The following is a 20,229-nucleotide window of genomic DNA, read 5'->3' as shown; positions in this document are numbered from 1 at the left end:
GTTTCTCTGAGTACACTGATTTTATCTTTAAAATGTCCCCAACTTCTAATTTCCAGAAAGAAAATTAATGGGCTGCATTCATGTAAAAGGAAAAGACCTGAAAATGTATGTTGTCAGTACTTTTGATGTTCTCAAAAAAACCCCTCATTTTTTTCAAGTTTCTTTTTCCTCTGCAGTAATAAGCAAATGCGACAGGCCAGTGATTTTGGATGTATCTGTGATATCAGTATCACAGGTACAGAAGTATTTGTACAAATGAGTCTGTGCCTTGTCATACACAGGATTTCCTCAGGAAGACAACCTCTTGTATTTGAATATGTTGCCATATTCTGAGTAGTGATGCTTTGCTATGTTAAACTGTGCATCAGGATGCCACTCGGTGAAAATTACTTTACCTCTGTGTTGCCATTACTTGTTAGCTTTACATAGTAGGTTTTTTTTGTTTGGTTGCTTTTTATGTTTTTACTGTGGGTTTTCCTCTCCCTTTTTGAAGCCACATCCAACAGTATTTTAATAATTCACATCACTCTGAGCATTATAAAATAAAAAAGTTAGATGACCTTCATGATGTTTAAAGAAATATTAAAAAAACCCTGTTGAAAAAGGCTGTGTAAATCAGTAGCCAAAGAGAGAGTAAAAAAATTACATTGATATTTTACTTCAAAAGGTAAATTAGTAAGTATATTTTGTTCCCATTCATGAAAGAAGGAGAGAAAAGCCATGTCAACAGATTTGTTTGTTACTCTATCCTGTGGAGCCCAAGAAAATCTTTATACCAAATAGTACATTATTATTGTATTGCCACCATTTTGCCAGAGGTTTCTAAGCTGCCTCAAGGCATTCACTTTCTACACCATTGGGAGCTCTTTATCTCATGATATTTGACATGGCCATTTTTGGTAGAAAAGTACTCAAATGAAGTCACCTTTCATCATCTCATGACTTGCAAGTTGTCAAAGGACTAGGCTTCCAAGAAGGATATGAAAGAGCAGATATTTGTCATTATTTGGATTCCGTATTTAGCCACTATTTATGGAATAAAAGGTGAAATACTCAGGAAAGAAAAAATAATCTTGAAATGCTATTGCTGTTTTTTTGTACGCTCTTTGTACCATCCTTGTACCCTCTTTTCTAGCACAATAATAAACTCTCACTCAATTACACTAAAAAGCAGAAAACTTGGATGGAAACACTTTTCAATAATGCATGATTAGTACAGGGAACTCATTATAACTTGGCAGTCATTGAGCAATATTTTGATCAACACTCAAGAGTTAAATGTTGAATGGATAACACAAAAATTTAGAGTTGAACTATTAAAATAGGCAAGAGTTTTGGAACAGAGATGATCAGTGGGATAGGGGAGAGAACTGGAAAGATAAAGGCAAGAAAAACTCTTCAGTTTTATGAGAATATAATGAACAGATCATATTTTCTTTCTTTCCACACCACATTTTACATGAAATAATTATTGTAATTACCAGATTCCTGAATATTCTCATATAAATAGAAACCAAATCCTGAGACTCTAAAGATTAATGTGGGATGAACATTGAGATCTGGATGAAGTCTACTGCGTGGCATATGTTTCCAGATGATCACTTGTTTTGCAAGATGCTCTCTATTAAAACGCCAAGACACGCAAATGCAACAAACTATAATTGCCAAAACTTTTAACTGAGTAAGACTTTCGAATTCAGTTTCACAGCATGGGATTTGTTACTCCTGTGTGAATTAACTTTGTGATGAGGTTTATTTAGTTCTTTGAAATCAGCTAGTTAATATGTATCGAAAAATACTGAATACATTCTGGAATACCTACTACATGCTGAAAAATACTGAAAAAGAGTCTTTGCTTAATCAATTGTACTAATGCAGGACAATTTTAATTTTTAAATGCCCTTTTTTTTTTTTTTTTCCCCCTGGGGTATACCCTCCTAATCCCTTTCAATAGTTTTTGTATTGCAGATAGGAGAAAGTAACAATACAACATACACTCACCTTTGTTTCATAGAATCATATAATCATAGAATAGTTAGGATTGGGAAGGATGTAAAAGCTCATCTAGTTCCGACCCCCCTGCCATGGGCAGGGACACCTTCTAGCAGACCAGGTTGCTCAAAGCACCAGGAAGATGATTTTCCCCTTGATTGCAAAGTTATCTTTTCCATATTTTCATAAACTCTGTGCTGTTTACAAATATATTTTTAAACTTGAAAATGTAACTGCAAGCATTGACTTTCCTTTATTGAGTCATTTCACATCTTTGGTGAAAAAGTCACCAAAGGACATTATAAGTTTTTAAAACAGTATTGTCAGTGTGTGGAGAATCTAGCCAACATTGATAACCACTATGTTAAGCATTGCATTTTCATACAGCTCTTTTTATATTGGTTAATTTAAATCACTGAAAAAGTAACCATGCTCTTGTTCATTTAGAGTTTGAAAAGGTCGTGCTGAACTACTATACGAACAAATTGAATACTACAAATAGTCAGTGACTAAAAAGGCATTCCTGGAGTGGAATGCCAAGCTAAGGTTGCTCAGGTCATTTGAAAGATTATGAACTGACTACTATAAATGAAAAAAAGATGTGTAAACAAGCCAAATGGAATAGTAAAAATATTAAAGGTTTACATCCATAAATGGCTTCATAAAATATAAAAGCCTAGCTGGGCCGAGAAGAAGTCATTTTGAAATCTGTCAGTTTGAAGAGACCATTAAACTCATGTTATCAAGTTCCTTGGTCTAAATTTCGTATCACTGAACTCCTGTATGAAAGGAGAAATCTTACATTTTACAATAAAATAGCATGCTGTGAGGGGTACACTTTTCCTGGATTGTTCCTTGAATGACGTATTTCAGACAGATGAGCCAAATACTCTGTATTTAACAATCTGTAAAACCAATAATTTGGTATCAAATTACACTGGTGATCAAAGACACAGGGTTGGAAAGAAAAACAAAAATTTTAAGCCCCCAAGTTATTAACTTCAGCATAGAAAATATATTTTATATAATAAAATAAATACAGGATTTGTGGTAGAATCAAAACATATTGGATGTTTTATAAAGAAAATACAACAATGACGCTGTCAACAGACTAGCAATAACTGAATAACAAGAAGAAACAAGTAAAATCCCTGTTAGGTATCAAGACAAAAAGCCCCAGAATTCTCCAGGCAAAGCTTCTTGATATTTGGTTATAGCATTTAGACTGAAAATGCTGTGGGCTGGTACTAAAGCTAGTGCTTTCATATGGCAGTTGTTTTTAAGTGCTTTTCAAAGAAACAGGATTATAACTGATAAAAAATGTAAAGCTAACCTAACATCAGTATTTCCAACATCCTCGGTACCAATTTAAGTGTCATCCATCATCAGTATAATTGCCATTATCTGGTTAAGTTGTTGATGGTTTAGGTAAGGATAAGGTAGCTGTGACGAGTGATAATGTTAAGGCTGGAGAGAGGAGGTATTCCTCACTCCCTGAATTTGTATAAGCATTGTAATGGCTATGACTTTCTTGTTGGAGCATGTACGTTGAATGATATAATGATATGATAAAGAAAGACCTCTTACAAGATCTTTCAGTGGTAGACATTAGGACGCAGATGATTCATGCAAGTATAGCATGTCACTCATCCTAAAGAGCTTTTGTTAAGTATTTGAAAAGAAATGGCTTCTTCTTGCTCCAAAACGAGATGGGCTGCAGAAAGGCTAGTAGGGCAAAAAGGAAAAAACTGGAAAAAACTCAGCAGAGTAATGGAGAGATATGATGTCATTTGTTGCTTTTAAGAGCTGCTTCTCAGCAACCAACCATGCACTGTTTTTCTTTTGAGAGATTGAAGGGGGAATGTAAGGCTAATTAACTCTTGAACAGGCTTGTACTGAACTATAACTCATCATGGAACATTTTGATACAGGTTAATAATAAAAATTTCTGTTAGCAGTCTGATTCATTCAAACATAATTTTTGTCTGCCTCAGAATCTTTTGTCCCTCAGATTTTTTAATTCATCTGTTTTATAATTAAAGACTTCCCACAGACACAACCTCAAACTCTGATTTCTCATTACTAACCTTTAAAGAACATAACATAATTGAGTAGATCTTTCATGTAAGCTGTTACTCCTAATTTCCAGAACTGAGGTTAGCAGCATGTATGCTTACTCTTTTTCAGTGAGTTCTGGCATAGCCAAAAATAGTTTCTTGAACTTGAGTTTTTCTCATATAGCTTGCAGCACTTAAATGAGCCTTTAAATTATCTTAGATCCCTACTTTCCCTGAGGAACAAAGGGACATAGTCAACTGAAAGAAATAGCTATGTTGAGACGATAATTCATTTCTTAAGGAGGCTTTTAACACCTGTTTATCATTAAGTACATAAGCAGCCTAGAGCAAATAAGCCTCTGTTAAGACAGGCTCCAATACATATTTGATGTACTCAAATTTTTCCAGTAAGAACAGCTTGTCTCCCACAGGAGCGATTTCTTGCCTCTTCAGGGTTAGTGTCACAGAAGAGCTCTTCTGAGAAGAACTGTTTTGCATTCTACTGCAATTTACCTGAAGTCCATCTCCTATCCCTTTTAGTGTGCAAATCCCTGAACTTATCCACAAGTTTAACTTGCGTTATTATTTAATGTATTTCTTACATCACTGAAGTTTTATTATCAACAAACTTTTCCTGACACTTACTTAAAGAAAAAAAAAAAAAACAAACTAAACAACAACGAAAATAGTAAACGCTAAGTGATGTATTTTCTTAGGTGCTAATTTATCTAATGTTCACGTCAGATGTTTAAAGCTTTGGCAGTTTGTAAATAAACAGCTTTAATTAACAGTTTCATTCATGAAAACTATTTTTGAAAGGATTCTATCCATAATGGAAGAATATTCAAAGCCACAAATAACTTTTGCAGGCGTGCAAATGATGAAGCAAAACTGTACAGCATCTCCAGAGCTATTTCTCGTTAGTATAATTTAGGCTTGCAAATGTTACTCCAACTTGCAATGATAAAAATAAAATTATGTAATAAATACTGATAAAATAATTAAAAATATTTTACTTATGTTGAAACAGTTTAAAAGTTCTGTATTACTGGTTTGATTCCACTGACATCATGTTCTGCAAGACAGAATTCAGACTTGTGTGTGAGGAACCTATAGGTCGTTCAGGTTTAAATCTTTACCTGCACATCTTTACCTGCACATATGTGCAGCATACTGTCATAGACAGGATTTAGGAAATGGGGTGAATGTCACCTATTACAACTACTTTGAAAGAATGAAAATATGAACTTTTGATGGAGAAGTACCAAAGAGAAAAGTGAAGTCTCTCTGCTCACAGATTTTGCTACTGGGTTTCCCTGTTTTTTCTGGACTAATAATACAAGCAGAGTGAAATGCTACCCATCATGTCAGATTTTGGTCTAGAATGAAACAAGATTTATGTAATTTAGGAAATTATGCAATAAAACACAAAGATAATTAGATTAGAAAAGAAAAAGAAATTGTAGTAATATGATTATGCCTCAAAACCGGGAAGTATTAATAAAATGTAAAAATCATAACCACCGTTTAATAAAGATTATATAGAGGTACATCAAAATAGTATGTGCTAGATCAAGAGATTACTAATTTACTGTTCAACAACTATATGATAATGCAACATGATTCCACGATACAAGGTTTTTATTTTGCAAGATGAAAATATTCTTACTCTACATAAGTGATAGATATTTAAAAATATACTCTTGATTGAAAGACTTATGCTATAAGCAGCATATAATGAATGACTAGGGATTACAGCCTTGTGATATTTACAAGGGTCAAAAAGTTATTCACGATAGTACTACATTCCTCCAGCTAAGAGTTTGGAGTGAAGATAATATGGGACACGCAAGTCAATTAAATCAATTTTTGTCAAAAGCAAAAATAGAACATAAATAATGTATGGTTTATGGTAGCATTTTGGGTGTTAGTGTAGTAAATTAAATTATGTGGTAGTCAGCATTTATTACTGATAAATTACGTGGCAGCCATTGTTCTGGATATCCTGCCAAATCTGCAAATTTAATTGGCAAGACTGATGACAACATTTTTAGGGTTTTTTTTATGCTTTCCATCCAGCATAACAAAGACACTTATTCCATTTTATCTTGGATGTGAATGTTAACCACTGAGCTCTATTAAATGTATGCAAACAAAAAAATGCAGGTTTAAAATATTAAGATCAATGGAATAAGTAATGAAAGAAAAGAAAACATGAATTAGCTGGAAACTCTTTTCATTAAGCATAATTTGTTGAATAAATAGAAATTACCATTATAAGAAAACATAAAACCAAAGCAAGGCAATTGATTTTTATTATGGCATCTGCGTGACATTTTAATCTATGTATAACAGCAAAAATGAAAACAAACAAAAATCCCCACTTCCAGGGACACGGGTTTGCTATCACATCATTAATGCTTACAGCAGTATCCCACAATCCATATGTTCATTCACATCAATTTAACAGAATAACAAAGGAAAAATATATATTATTGTAGATATAACTACCTAAAATAAACTTAGTCATACAGAAATTTACATATGCACTTGCTAGTGACAGTATGAACTATCTTTTGAAAGGAAACTTCAGATGTTTCCTGTAATAATAAGTACTTAAGACTACAGATGACATAAAGTGTAAATATGTGTTAATCTCTTTACAGTTATATTTAGGTATCTCTGGTTTTAATACGTTGACTGATCATTCCCCAAGAATGTATTAAGCCCAGTTGATTTTAGGTATAAGCTCAGGCACTAAGCTAAATACATTATGTCCCCACAATCAGTAGACAGGGACCTGTATTTAAAGCAGACTTCCAGTCATGTAAGTACAATTACCCTTTGGTGATGCCCATCTAACACTATTATCTATAGAACAGTACTGAAGATGAATTTACCCTGATTTAGAAACCATGCATAGTTGCCTAGTAAAACTATTTCAAAACACAGTACCTATCTGCCTTTATTTCATAAAGCTAAATACAGTATGTCTTGCCTCTCCTACAATAGTTGGGAAATAGTTCAAGTGGAAGGAACTAATTTCATTTAGAATCCATTCATTCATGGATGCAATTCAGAAGTAGGTAACATTTTGTAAAGGAAGACAGCTTCCTAACAAAGCTTGAAGCTTGCAGAGCCTACATAGGCTTTAAAATGCTAAAGTCTTATCTTAGGCAAGACAGACTTTATGATTTAGGTACTGATACTGTTATTTATTAAACTTCTCTCTTGGCATCCATTTCAGCGATACAGTTGCATTAAAAAAAATGACTGAAGCAAGACATAAGAAGACATTACACATTTCCAGCATTTTACTATATTAAGAGTTGGATTTATTTTCTGGATGAGATATTGGAGAGGGAGCTCTGAGAAATGAATTAAATTCATTCAATAAAGTCTTCCATACTCCATATGCAACATTTCAGTTCACTGATCTCATCTTGCTTCAGTTCCTGACATGAAGACTGGGGATAATATTTCCTTTCACCTGTCTTCATCTGTTTTTTCTACTTTAGCTGCAAATTTTCAGTTAAGTAACTTCATACTACTTAATTGCTACTGGATTTCAATAGGAATGACACTCTCACTCCAGCTGATTTTTCTCTAAGACATAGGTTGTAATATGGAAATATGTAGTGATACTATCTGATTAGATACGTATAATGGAGAATCCAGATGCCATTTGTAACTACTAGATTTTACCATCTAGTAGTAATAAACATAGTAAAATCCTATGTGGCTTTCTACTTAAGCTTTGTAGGACGTTCATGTTCCACAGGGACATACATATATATAAATCTAGAGCTGAAACAACATTAAATCATAAATTTGATTCCAGTTCTATGCAGAAATAAACTCATAATTTTTTCCTCAGAGGCCTGTAACTCTATACTTTAACAGAGGGTGTGAAAAGGTGCCTGGTGTATTATAACTTGCAACAGAGTAAGACTAACGATGTTTAAGAATTATATTCTTAATTAAGGTGCATCATATTGTTATTATGACTTTTTTCTTTTTATTCACTGTATTATATTTTTAGTGTCTCGCAGGCTATATGTATACTTTATACAGATAATATATGCAATATAAAAGCTTTTATTCATATAGCAGTACAATTTTTCACTTAAACTAATAATTTTACTGGTAAACTAATAAAACTCTTGTATTATTAAGTTACTTTACCGATAATGAAAAACAAGTAGATGCTTACTTGTGTTTTCCACTGGTCTATAATGATTGTTGAAATCCCTTGCTCACAAATCATGTCCCATTTCTTCATTTTGAATGGTAGAGCACCAGTCCTCCTCCCTCCATTGTCTATTGTATAGAAATTTTAAACTGATTATCAGTTACAACATTTAGTAAGTTAGCAGAGTAAAGAAAGAAAAGGCTAGTCCTTATACCACTTCTCTTTTCATGCAGGATCTGGGCCTGTTTAGTCTAAAGAAGACTGAGAGGGGATCTCATTAATTCATATAAACATCTCAAAGGCAGGTGCGAGGACGACGGTGCCAGACTCTTTTCAGTGGTGCCCAGTGAGAGGATGAGGAGCAGTGGCCGTAAACTGAAACAAAGTTTCACCTCAGCATGAGGAAGAACTTTACATTAAGGGTAGCAGAGCACTGGAACAGGCTGCTCAGGGAGGTTGTGGAGTCTCCCTCTCTGGAGACATTCAAAGCCTGCCTAGATGTGTTCCTGTGTAACCTGCTCTAGGTGGCCCTGACTTGGCAGAGGGGTTGGACAGGATGACCTCCAGAGGTCCCTTCCAACCCTAACGATTCTGTGATTCTGTGATTGATTCTGTGATTCTGTAATCCCAAATTCTTAGACTATGTGTGACACAAATGTCCAGCAGTAAAATGCTCAACAGTGCTGACATCTCCAAAAAAGAATTATCATTCTCTACAAGTTCAAAACAAGTATGCTCAGAATTAGTTTCACGATTACTGACTGCAGATTTAGAAGAGCAGTCTGTAGTCATGTTTTGAATAGTATTGAGAAGGATGAAAGCTTGTTTGTTTGTTTTAAGTAAAGATCTGTATTTTGAAAAAGAGAAGGCACTGCTCAAGAACTCCTGTTTTCCAGACAATATCAGTATAATGCACCTCTCTGTGGATGCCTTTTGATGTTAGAGGAAATAATTATTTAATCCTCTTAGGTGTCTGTTCAAGTATCTTGCTCATTGCTAACTTTGATTAAACAACTGGTGCACTAGAAGAATGTTTTCATAACATTTAATAACAACTTGAACATGAAGGGAATTATGGTATAAACCAAAATATTTTATATTACTAGTGATCTATTTAAACATTAATTGTAAGGTTTAGATGGTTGTACAATCCATCAAAGGCCTTTAATTCTTGAAACATCCCCTTTAGCAGGATGTTCTAGAAAAGCTAATCACAGTACATGTATTTCTTCATCACTCAAACATACATAATTAAAGAGTTTACTATCTGAAAATCCATTTTTATACCTAATTGCATGAGTATTTTTCAAATTATAATAAATTTACTGACTAGAAAACTTGAACTGACATGTTTTTAGATTATTTTTTCCCATTTTACATATATAATTATTATCAAAAAAAGACCACTCTAAGAAGACATTAATAGCCAGTTTTTGAAATGTTTGTTTTGACATCTAACTGCACAATCACAAATCTATTAATATGTTCTTTTCGTTAATGTGCAAGATAGCTGTCAAACAGAACTCTCAAAATCACAAAGAAAGTTTGCTATCATGTTTTCTACTCCTTCCACTCAATTTCTCTTCTCCTTCAGTTAATGTTTTCATTAGGCATTTTTCTGCACATAGGTGCATATAGGGACACCTAGTGGCAGCAACTGATGAAAATTCCCCACTCAGAAGACCTGGAGGAGTCACCAGTGGTATGAAATCCAGATCACACTGAATAGCCAGAACATGCAACTTCAGTTCATTGTAAAGCCTCTGTACTTCTACTGGAGTGAGCTTATTTACTTAAAAAAAACCCCAAAACAAACCCAAAACAAATCAAACGAAACCAAAACACTCCTCACTTCCTTTTAATACAACATATCATAGTTATAGTGCCTATTAGGTAGAACGGTTAAATAACAGATTGATTTTAACTTATCATTGTGTAAATCAAGCTTCATATTTATCTTAAAGACCAAATCACCCCACTAAGAATCAGCCAATTCTATGTTATTAAGTGAATGCATGTACACAAATATGTGGAACTAACATGTATTATGCTTATATTTTGTGAATATGTTTAAACATATGATGTAGAAATCCATAAGACTGGGTTTGGTTTTTAGAAATCAGATTGAGGATTTACTTCTTTGTTGGGTTTTGCTTGTTTGTTGTGGTTTTTGTTTTGGGATTGGTTTGGTTTGGTTTTTTTTTTCTTTTGTTATAAATTACTGTGCATGCAGATAGGCTGCCTTAAATATTGCTTCCAAAACAGTAAACCCAACTGACTTTTCTCAGGCAAAATTATTCAAATGATTGCTAGAACATAAAGCTAAGCACCCGTTCCCACTTATAGTCACATAGGGCTAAGTGTGTATATATATATATATATGCTCCTATCTATAATTTACAGTGTCTAGATCCACTATTCAGAAACAACTGAGGCTGCCAAAGTCCTTGCTGGGTACCTTCATGTGCCTCAAGGATCCACAGTCCTTGCTGTATATTTTATTGCCAATAACACTTAACTAGACAGCAATTTTTTCATAGACATTAGGAATCACATCAGTGCTGTTACTACTGAGTCACTTGGAAGTCTAATATATACATAATCACCGATTTTCAATTTCTGACTTCCCCTGATTGTTTTGCTTTTGAAAAATAGTTAATCATGGGATAGTTAACTTTCCCAAAGTGAACAGGAACAAGATAGGCCAGTGTCTATGTTTGAAGGATAGTATACTCACCATATTTAAACTTCTAATAATTAATCTGGAGTAAAAATTTTAACCCAGCTCCTTCTATTGAATGTTTTAACCATTAAACCATTAAGATAGAAAACACTTGGTAATTCTCTGAGTTTCTCCTGTTAAATTGGTTTTGCTTACTGTAAGAAATTTAAAGTGAATGAAAAGAAGAATAACCTAATAGATTTGTATGTTAGGGTTACCCCTGTGTGTAAGAATATGAATAAATCTCTGTATAATTCCTATGCTAAAATTTCCATCAGAAAAACTGAGACGCTACCCCAGATGAAGTGTTCAGATCCACATGAAATCATAATAATTTTATTTCCGTTATTACGGATAGATTTAGATACCTAATATTAGATGTATTTGATATAATAAAATGCTAATTATTTTATAATCCTTAATGTAGCAAGCAGATAAGAAAGATGAAAATTTTAATCTAATGTATAATGGCAGAACAGCTTATGAAATTTTAGAGACTTTGTTTTCCTATATGTCACTTAATCCACGCCATGTCCTATTGAAAATGCTGAAAGTTTAGCTAGTATTTTTGGGAGAATGGAACTGAGTTGAATATGATTTTCATAAGAAGTATAATGGGAAGCATAGGAACATAGAGCTGGAAGAGACTATCTAAATTCCTACACCCTCACAGTTGTGGGTTACCATATACAAGATATTCAGTTAAAACAAACCAAAAAAACCCCAACAAACCAAAAAAACCCCAAAAAATCAAAAAAACCCCAACCTAACCCAACCCAACCCAACCCAAAAAAAGGCCTACAGACTGACCCGGAACCTTTAATTTTGCAGTAACAACAAAAAGACAGACCTCTAACGTTCCTTGGGGAAAAAGAAAAAGGGAACAAGGGCACCGCCAATGGTCTGTGTATGGAGGCCCCTGCAATAGGAGGGGAAATACGTTGTAAATTATTTGCAAAATGTTCTATGAATTAAAACATGTCCCGCTTTACAAAGGAGAACAAAAGAAAGAAAGAAATGAACAGAACTCAGAATCTAAATTATACAATAAGGGGAGAAATCCTTCCTGACCTGAGCGCCTGCAGTAAGCCCTCAGGCAGAGAACAGATACAGTATAAATGTAGAACAACCATATTCCACCTTCCTCAAATAGCCCTTTCCTTCCTAACTTGGCACAAATGTCACTTTCCTAACAGGAGCTATCCCATTCAATTACATAACTTTTTCTGTAAGCTTTTCAAGTTCTACCTTAAAACAGTTTTGGTTTATTTGCCTGATACCTATTTGGAAGACCTTTCTAGTATCTCACTTCTCAGTCTGCAAATCTCTTCACATTTCTAGGCTATATAACCAACATATAAGTATTTGATGGCATGCCAACATTGCTCTTTAGTTCACATGTTTTCTGTTTTTTTTAGTATTTAACTGAAAATACATTTGTAAGGAACCACATGCCATTTCAATATGTATTTTGCTATGTATGCCTTTTTAAAAAAAAAAAAGAAAAAAAAGTCTCTTATGTAGGCACATTTTCCATGCCCTAATTACTCTAGTTTCTTTCTGATCTTTACATTTCATTTAAAGATCTTCTTTGAATGTGTGACTAGGACCATGCATAATACAACAGAAACTCATGAAAAAGAACATCCTTTACAATAGTATTAATGCCTTCCCACCTATTAGGACAATCCTGCCTAATACATCATAGAATCACATTTCTCTTTTCTCTTTATAGCAGTACTTCATTTGTAATGGCAACATACTACCTTCAGATTTTAAGAATTTTGTATAAAATTAGAGCTTCCCAGTTTATAGCAAAATTTTTCATTCATGAGTTTGTAAATCATGTTATTTAATTTCACACCATTTCTATCAGTCCAGACCGAAATAAAACAATAGATACAAATTAATTAAATTTATAAACTTTGTCATGGTAAAATATTGACAGTAACAATAAATTTGTAAATGTTTATATAGTGTGCATGTATATACATATATATTTATCTCAATACAGACACCAATATGTAAGTATGTATATGTATACATATACATGTGTATATACATATGAGTGTATATACAACTCTTCTTGTCTGATTATCTGATTCTCAGCAACACCTCTAGTTTTGTATGGTCTACAAACTCTACTCAGACCCACTTACCTTATAAACTGAAATCAGTGCTAAGTGTATTACAAAGTACTGAGCTCAAAACTGGCCACCAAGAAACGCCACTAAAGACTTCCATCCGTTCAGATACGTCCCCTCTCATCATTATCTACTGCCTCCTTGCCCATGCTTCTTGGAAATTTTGGACTTGCTTACTTCTGGACTTGCATTTCGTATGTCGATCCTTTCAGCGCTCTAGGACAGAAATTTTCTGAACCAAATACTTGTGCCACACAGTACCAGATATGCTGATGATGTGATTTCTCTTGCCCTATTCCTACTTTCATTATATATAAAAATTTATATACACAGTCTTGCCAGAAGCAGAGGCAACTTTTCCAGTAACTATTTAGTCCAGGCCTACTTCATTCTTAATGCCCACTGAATCCTTTAACATCCATCCCACTTTTTCAGTTCTCATTTTATTTGCATGGCTTTAGAAGTTTTCACTGTTTCAGTTTTCTGTGCAAGTTTTGGTTAGTAAGATTTCTCTTCATTCTCAGTTTGGTTTTATATCTTCTAAATCTTGATGCAGATTTCTCCTTGCTAATCAATATCTCATTTTCATTCTTTATAGGTTTTGTGCTTACCCTTAATAACTTGCTCAAGATTTTTACCTTCTGGGAATTCTTTGTCATCTCTGTTGTTTGGAAGTGGGGTTTTTTTGGTTTGGGTTGGGTTGGGTTTTTTCCTCCCCCAATGTAAATTTTCAATAATGTCTGAATTATTTTTTTTTTCCTGCATAAAGTAGTCTCATGCTTTATCTGAATAATAATTCTGGTGATCTTCCCTTAAGACTATCTCACTAAGTTTTTTGTTTCTCAGTTTGCCTTTCTTTAATACTGGACTGCAGTTACAGATCCTCCGCATTCTTCTCTCTTGCAAATTCACGTGAAGTGGAAAAGCTCAAAACCACCAGATTTAAGATTATTTTCTATCATCATTTTTTTCTGCAGATCCTATCATTCACAAAAATAAATTCTAAGTTATCCTTGCCTCTTGCTTGCTCAGTGTCTGTTCCATAGAAGAAGCTTTCCTCTATCATGTTCAAACTCATATCACCCCCAACATCATTGGCTGAATTTTTTTCTGATATTTGCCTATGAGAAATCACACAAATTTGCATAATCGTATGACCTTGTTACCCTTTTTTCCTGTATTTGTAGGCATTATTATCCAGATGAAATCTGTACCAGCCGATTCAAAATAGATTACATCCCCATGAAGTTTTTTCCTACCTTTTACTGAATAATTTTCATTCAAGCAAACACTATCTCATCTTCACCCTCAAAATTAATGTCTTTATTGTGCTACTGCTCAACAGTCTTAACTCCTTAATAGTTTTTAGTGCATTAACATAAAATTATTTTACCACCTTTTTGGTTCCAATACATTTCACTTATTACTTTGGTACCTCCGTGTTCCTGTTTTCCCATAACGTCTGGTTCCACACACTATATCAACTGTTTCTGCTAGTCTTACTGATTGAAGTACTATACAAATGCGCTAAACCTATACAGTTACAAGTTGTTGTAGAAATAATCCATGTATTCATCATATCCTTTTGTTTAGCTCTCTTTTCTGTTATTCCATCCTCATTCACATCCCTCTATTTGTATTCCCTATGAGGATTGTATGAGTTACTTCCAAGTTTCTTCCTTTTTCAGTTTAAAGGTTTTTAGCAACTCCTGGTTTAATGAAAGGCATATGAGATAGAAATTACCAAAAGGCAACACACTATAGTAATAAAGCACTCTTTATTTCTCAGAAATTCAGCAACATTTGTTGTTTGATGTTCATGTGCTCAGGTTTATAATAACAGTTCTAGTTCAAATATTCAGATATAACCTTTCCAAAGTAAGGAATACTTTTCAGACTATGTAGACTCCATTCAAATGGAGTCTAATCCCTTACTGAAATCAGTAAGGAATACAGCGCTGTGCCCTTTCATGCCGGTCATGCATACAGAAATAAATATTCTGCAAAACTCTACAGAACTTAAAAGTACTTAACTAAAAATATAATGTTAATTAGAGTAAGAATTAATGGAACAGCAGCATGATAGTTCTACACTAGTAACTATTTAAACCTTTTGTGTGTTACTAGAATAATCTAGCAGTCTAACAACTTAGAAGTAAGATTTTATTAAATCAGATTTTCTATTCATTATACTTTTTAATATCTCATTAGCACAGGACCAGGATAATTAAACTGAAACATATGTATAATACTGTCTTTTCCATGATAGTTTTTAACCCCAGTTCAGGTTTATGAAATGTCAACTTCTCCAAAACAGTTTTGTTGAAAGAGTTAAGCTCAGCCTAGCTGCCAAGGTTATTTAAAATATCTTTCTCTCTTATGAATGAGAAAGTATTTCTGTGTGTCTAATTTTGTGTGTCAGGGAGAAAAATAGCATAGAAACACAGACAGATGCTGTGACAGGCCTTAAAACCAGACGCATATATGCATAAAATCCCATGTATTCAAAATACAGAATTATTAATTCAAAACAAAAATGTTTTTCAAAAATATTGAGGTCATACGAAACTCCTGTAAAGCATCCCTATTTACTACCTGTGAATTCCTTTTATTCCACTACCATCATAAATTTCATGTGGATTATCAGAAAAGCTTTAAAGTTGAGGGAGAGGGGGAAGTGCCTAGTGTGGTTTGCTGCTCTTTTCTTGCCCAAAAGTAGTGTCTTGGAACTCAATCTAAAGCCATTCAAAACCTTCCACTGAATCAATTGGTTCTGCATTAAAACAGGAATGTCAGAGATTCTTTAACAATAGAAGTAGTTTGCCCCACCGAGCAGCTTTCCAAAAGCTTCTACAAGGTCAGAAATATAACCTGGTTTATATAAGAATGTTGTCTTCCATCCAAACACCAGATTTTGCTTATTTGAGGCCTAGGGAAGAAGGATTTGAGTCACACTCCTTTTACATTTGCAAAGAGAAGAATACACCTTTTGGGGAAGGCTGAACATCAAGAAAAAGCTGATTCTTCACAATCATCCCTGGGTTTAGCGTGTTGGGATGTTAAGATACAAGTTAAGAGCTCTGCTGAAGATACAGATGTGATGAATTCACGTATCGCATGCAGTGTTCTTCCCTTTTCAGTGCTCAGGCATGCACTAGAAAACCCATGAAGGCACAACTACCTCTAGCATTATCTCTGAGTTAAAGCTAGAGTCCAACCTCTGTGCTGTGCACGTAGGATGTATTTTATGTGTTCCTGCATGCATAGCACCTATTTGATTTACATACTGAAATGCATACAGCACAAAACAGTAACAAATACACAAATGCGAACATATACGCATCTTTGAGTGTATGCAATTAAATCACCTTTTCTATTTTTGAAGATCAGCCAAATACGTAATTTCGCGGAAACTAAACCCCTAAAGCTAAACATAAAAAACATCACCGCTGCTACAGCCAGCTTTGCACAGAAAAACCTCCGTGTTCCGCACACCAAGAGAATAACGGCAGTTCTCCCAAAAGCCAACGAAGACAGCGTAGGCAGCACAGGGTCACCTACTTCGCCGCCCCCCGTCTTCGACGCTCTCCGGCAGCCCAGCCCCCGCGATGCCATGCGCGCCCTGCGGGGCTGCCCGCGCCCGCGGGGCGGCTCCGCGCTCTGCCGCGCGTCTCATCCGCCGCCCTGCGCTGCCACCTGGCGGCGGCGAGAGACACCGCACCGCCTCGCACCGCCCCGCGGCGGCAGACCGCGGCCACCCCCGAGAGGGGGATGGAGGACGCCGGCAGAGTCGCCACCGCGACCCTCTCCGCGCCCCGTGGCGGGGGTGAGCAGAGGCGGAAGGACAAACTAAACGAGCCCGACACACACCCCGCATGCCCGCTTTCGGGGGATGCGTGCAGCGAAACCCGCCCTTTCACCCTGACCACGCAACTCCCCACGGTCCTCGCGGATGCAGCCGAGTCTCTCGCACACCCAGCAGCGCCGGCTCCCGCCGCCCGCCCCGCGCCGCCCAGCCATGGCCTGCGAGCGCTGCAGGGCGAGCACTGGGCCAGCTGCGCTGCCGCCCCCTCCCTACCGCGTGCTGCCAGGACCCGGCAATACGGCCCGGGGCAGGGCTGGCGAGGGGCGGGGAACGGCGCCGACGACCGGGGAAAGTTGGCCCGTGCCAGCCAAAGTGCGAGGAAGCTGCGGGGGGGGGGGGGGGGGGCAGCGATGGTGTCGACATGTGCGTGCCTGCGCGTGTGCGTGACCGCGCGTGCCGATGCGCTGCGCCGAGCAGAGCCGCCTGCCCCCCTCGCCGCCAGCGGTGGACACCCGCCCCGCCGCCCCCCCACAGCCCCGCTTTCCTCCTCCCGCCTCTCTCCTTCCCCCTTCAGCCCCCCCCCCCAAAATGCCGCCGCCGCCCCGCCCTCGCTCCCCTCCCACCGCTCTCCCCCCTCCCTCCGCCCCCCCCTTCCCCGCTGCGCTCAGCGGCGGCGGTTTGATCGCGGCGCTCCGCTGTACTGTTCCCCCCCCCCGCCCCCCCGCTGTGCGGGCGCGCGCCCCCCGCGGCTGCCCGGGCAGGCGGGCGCGCTCCCGCGCGCGTGTGTGAGATCGCGCGCGTGTGCGCGCGTGTGTGTGTGTGTGCGCCCCTGTGCGAGCGCTGGTGTCTCGGCGCCGCCCGCGTGCGGGGGGTGTTTGTGCGCGCTCCGCACCGCGCTCCCGGTTGCTGCCATATACCCGCCGCCGCCCCGGCGGCTCCGCGCAGCGCCCGCGCAGCAGGGAGGCATCTTCATGGGCTGCCACCATGCTGGGGCCCTGGGGATTTCGGGCGAAGTAAGTACCGGGGCTCACTTTTCTCGCGCTCTCTTTCCCTCTTCTCTTCCTTCCTCCCCCCCCCCGCCCCTTACCCCGCCAGGTCTTCCCTCGCTGTTGCTGTCCACCCCTAAGCCCTCCCCCATCCCCGTCCCTCTTCTCCCCTCCCGCCCCTTCCCAAGCCGTTTCTTCCAACTCTGGGTGCTGCTCGGTGGGGTGGCAGTGTCCGGCTGGGGCTGCTGCTGCTGCTGCTGTCGTCGGTACTGAAGGCTGCTTCGAGCCGAATATGCAGTGCGGTAATCGAAGGGTTGAACTCTTCGGGGAAAAAAAACCCACACACACAAGAAAAATCCCGATGCAAGCAACCCCTTTCCTCTTCTCCCCTCCCCCGTCATCCCCCCCATCTTCCCTCCCTCCCCCCCCCCCCCAATCTGAACCTCTGTAGGGAGCTGGCGAACAGCAGCACGCAGTCATCACAGAGGGGTTTCCAGGGCGGGATTGCAACCTTGCATACAGCCAGCTACAACTTTATTTTCTTTACATCCCATCCCCCCCCCCCCCTTTTCTTTTTCAGGGGAAGGGAGAAAGGAGGACAGAGGGAATACTGTATTTGCCTCCTTTACTAACCATAATTTAATTAAAGTTGTAAAATGCCTGGGAGTTGAACACTGACCGGGAAGGTTTTCAATGGCTTTTTTTTTTTCCCTCCGAAGAACTGTTGGTTAATGGATGAATGGATCCGATCAAGCTGAGAAAGAATATGCTAGATACATGCCTTTGAGTGAGATTTCTGCTGCCTTCATGCAGCGAAGCCTTTTGCTTTGAGTAATTCCGATCCAGTTGATGTCTGGTCAGAATCATAGAGAGATTCATGGAGACTTCCAATTTCTTGCTGCATGACTGCCTTTGCTGCAAGTGCTAGATTTGCAGCCTTGAACCTGATACCACAGGAGATGTCTTGCAGTACTGAGACTTCCCGTTTTTTTGGATGCATTCCTCCAAACCAGAGTTGTGTCATGAGGATTAGAGCTCTGAGGTGGACAGTAGAAAATGCAAGCCTGCTCCAAGAGCCCAGCATTTAAGCCTGGATGATTTATTAGTCTTCCCCTACTGAAACACACAATGCTTTTATAGTCCCTAGTCATACTGCTTTCAGGCTAGTAGAAGTAGAAGAAAGCCACATGGAGTCAGAAAGACTGAAAGAAGGAATGGAAATGGGATTTGTTTGCAGCTAGGTGAAATTTGGGTATTAAATTACTGACGTAGGTCAATGGTAGGGTTTCCCTTCCACCCCCCCCCTTGGCTTTTAATCAGCCTGGGTGTCTTCTCCCCTAAAGGATGAAGAGTACTGACAGCCATCGCTGCTTATAATCAGTAACTCTGATGCTTGGAGTGTTGGCGATGAGACATTTCCATGAGACCTATTTAGATCTCTCCACTTCTACCAGGCTAGTTTTGCAGAACGTTGGGAATAAGCGCTATGTCAGATATGGCTGAGACTCCGAAGATGATCTGCATGTTTTACATTTTTCATAAATTTTGGGTGAGTGGTTAAAACATTTCCTTTAAGTTTGTGTGTCTTTGTGTGTGTATGTATGTGTGTGTAAGAACCGAAGACCTCTGTTTGGTGGTCAGCTCTGTTGCACTGTGCATAACTCATGGGGGAGGGGAGTCATAAAATCAATTAAAATTATTTACTTGTGTAAAGATACAGAATTTCTCTCAGCAAAGAGAGCTGTTAAGCGCACTGAAGTAGGAGGTTAATGTATTTAATGTCATTACTGAAGCATTCCTCCACAAAAGTCATCTGGGGGTGCGTGTGTGTGTGTGCATGTCTGTGTGGGTGGGTGTGTGCTTTGTAAATGTAGAGATGAGGGGAAAAAAAGGCATAGAAGAGTTTTAAGGAATGTGTGATGTGGGGAATGTGTCAGCGTGCTCTCTGTTGAATTAAGCTGCCGTTTTCAGCACTGAGCGTTTTTCTTTGGATTCCTACCATGGCATTTCCACCACCGGTTAAAAACCGAGGTGGAAGGAGGGGAAGACCTCGGTGCACTGTTCACCAGGGAGGTTCTGAAGGGAAGGGGGAGTCGGGTAACAGGGGAGGTGGGAAACCTTGTAAAATGGTGCTTCTTATTCTCTTAAATTAGAACCGTGAAACTGAACTGACAGCCATTTTATGTATATTTATGGGGCTGGTCATGAAAAAGAAAGCCAAGGAAGCATTGAAATGCACCCCACACAAACAGAACCAGGACAATTCCTGCTGTGACCTCACCTTTTAAACACCACAGGCATTTGACTTGCTAGGAGTTGCCCATCAACCTT

General features: G+C 38.2%; 1 long non-coding RNA gene across 1 annotated transcript; it reads left to right on the top strand.

The window, feature by feature from the left end:
- Positions 1–17,754: 17,754 nt before the first annotated feature.
- On the top strand, positions 17,755–19,448 carry LOC115604057. Its single transcript, XR_003990112.1, has 2 exons — positions 17,755–17,925; positions 19,242–19,448. It is a non-coding gene; the product is annotated as an uncharacterized LOC115604057 (long non-coding RNA).
- The last annotated feature ends 781 nt before the right edge of the window (positions 19,449–20,229 follow it).

This window comes from Strigops habroptila, chromosome 2, assembly GCF_004027225.2.
Source record: "Strigops habroptila isolate Jane chromosome 2, bStrHab1.2.pri, whole genome shotgun sequence".
Taxonomy (NCBI): Eukaryota; Metazoa; Chordata; class Aves; order Psittaciformes; family Psittacidae; genus Strigops; species Strigops habroptila.
The sequence above is the reverse complement of the archived record's forward strand: the minus strand, read 5'-3'. Positions and strand labels throughout refer to the sequence as shown.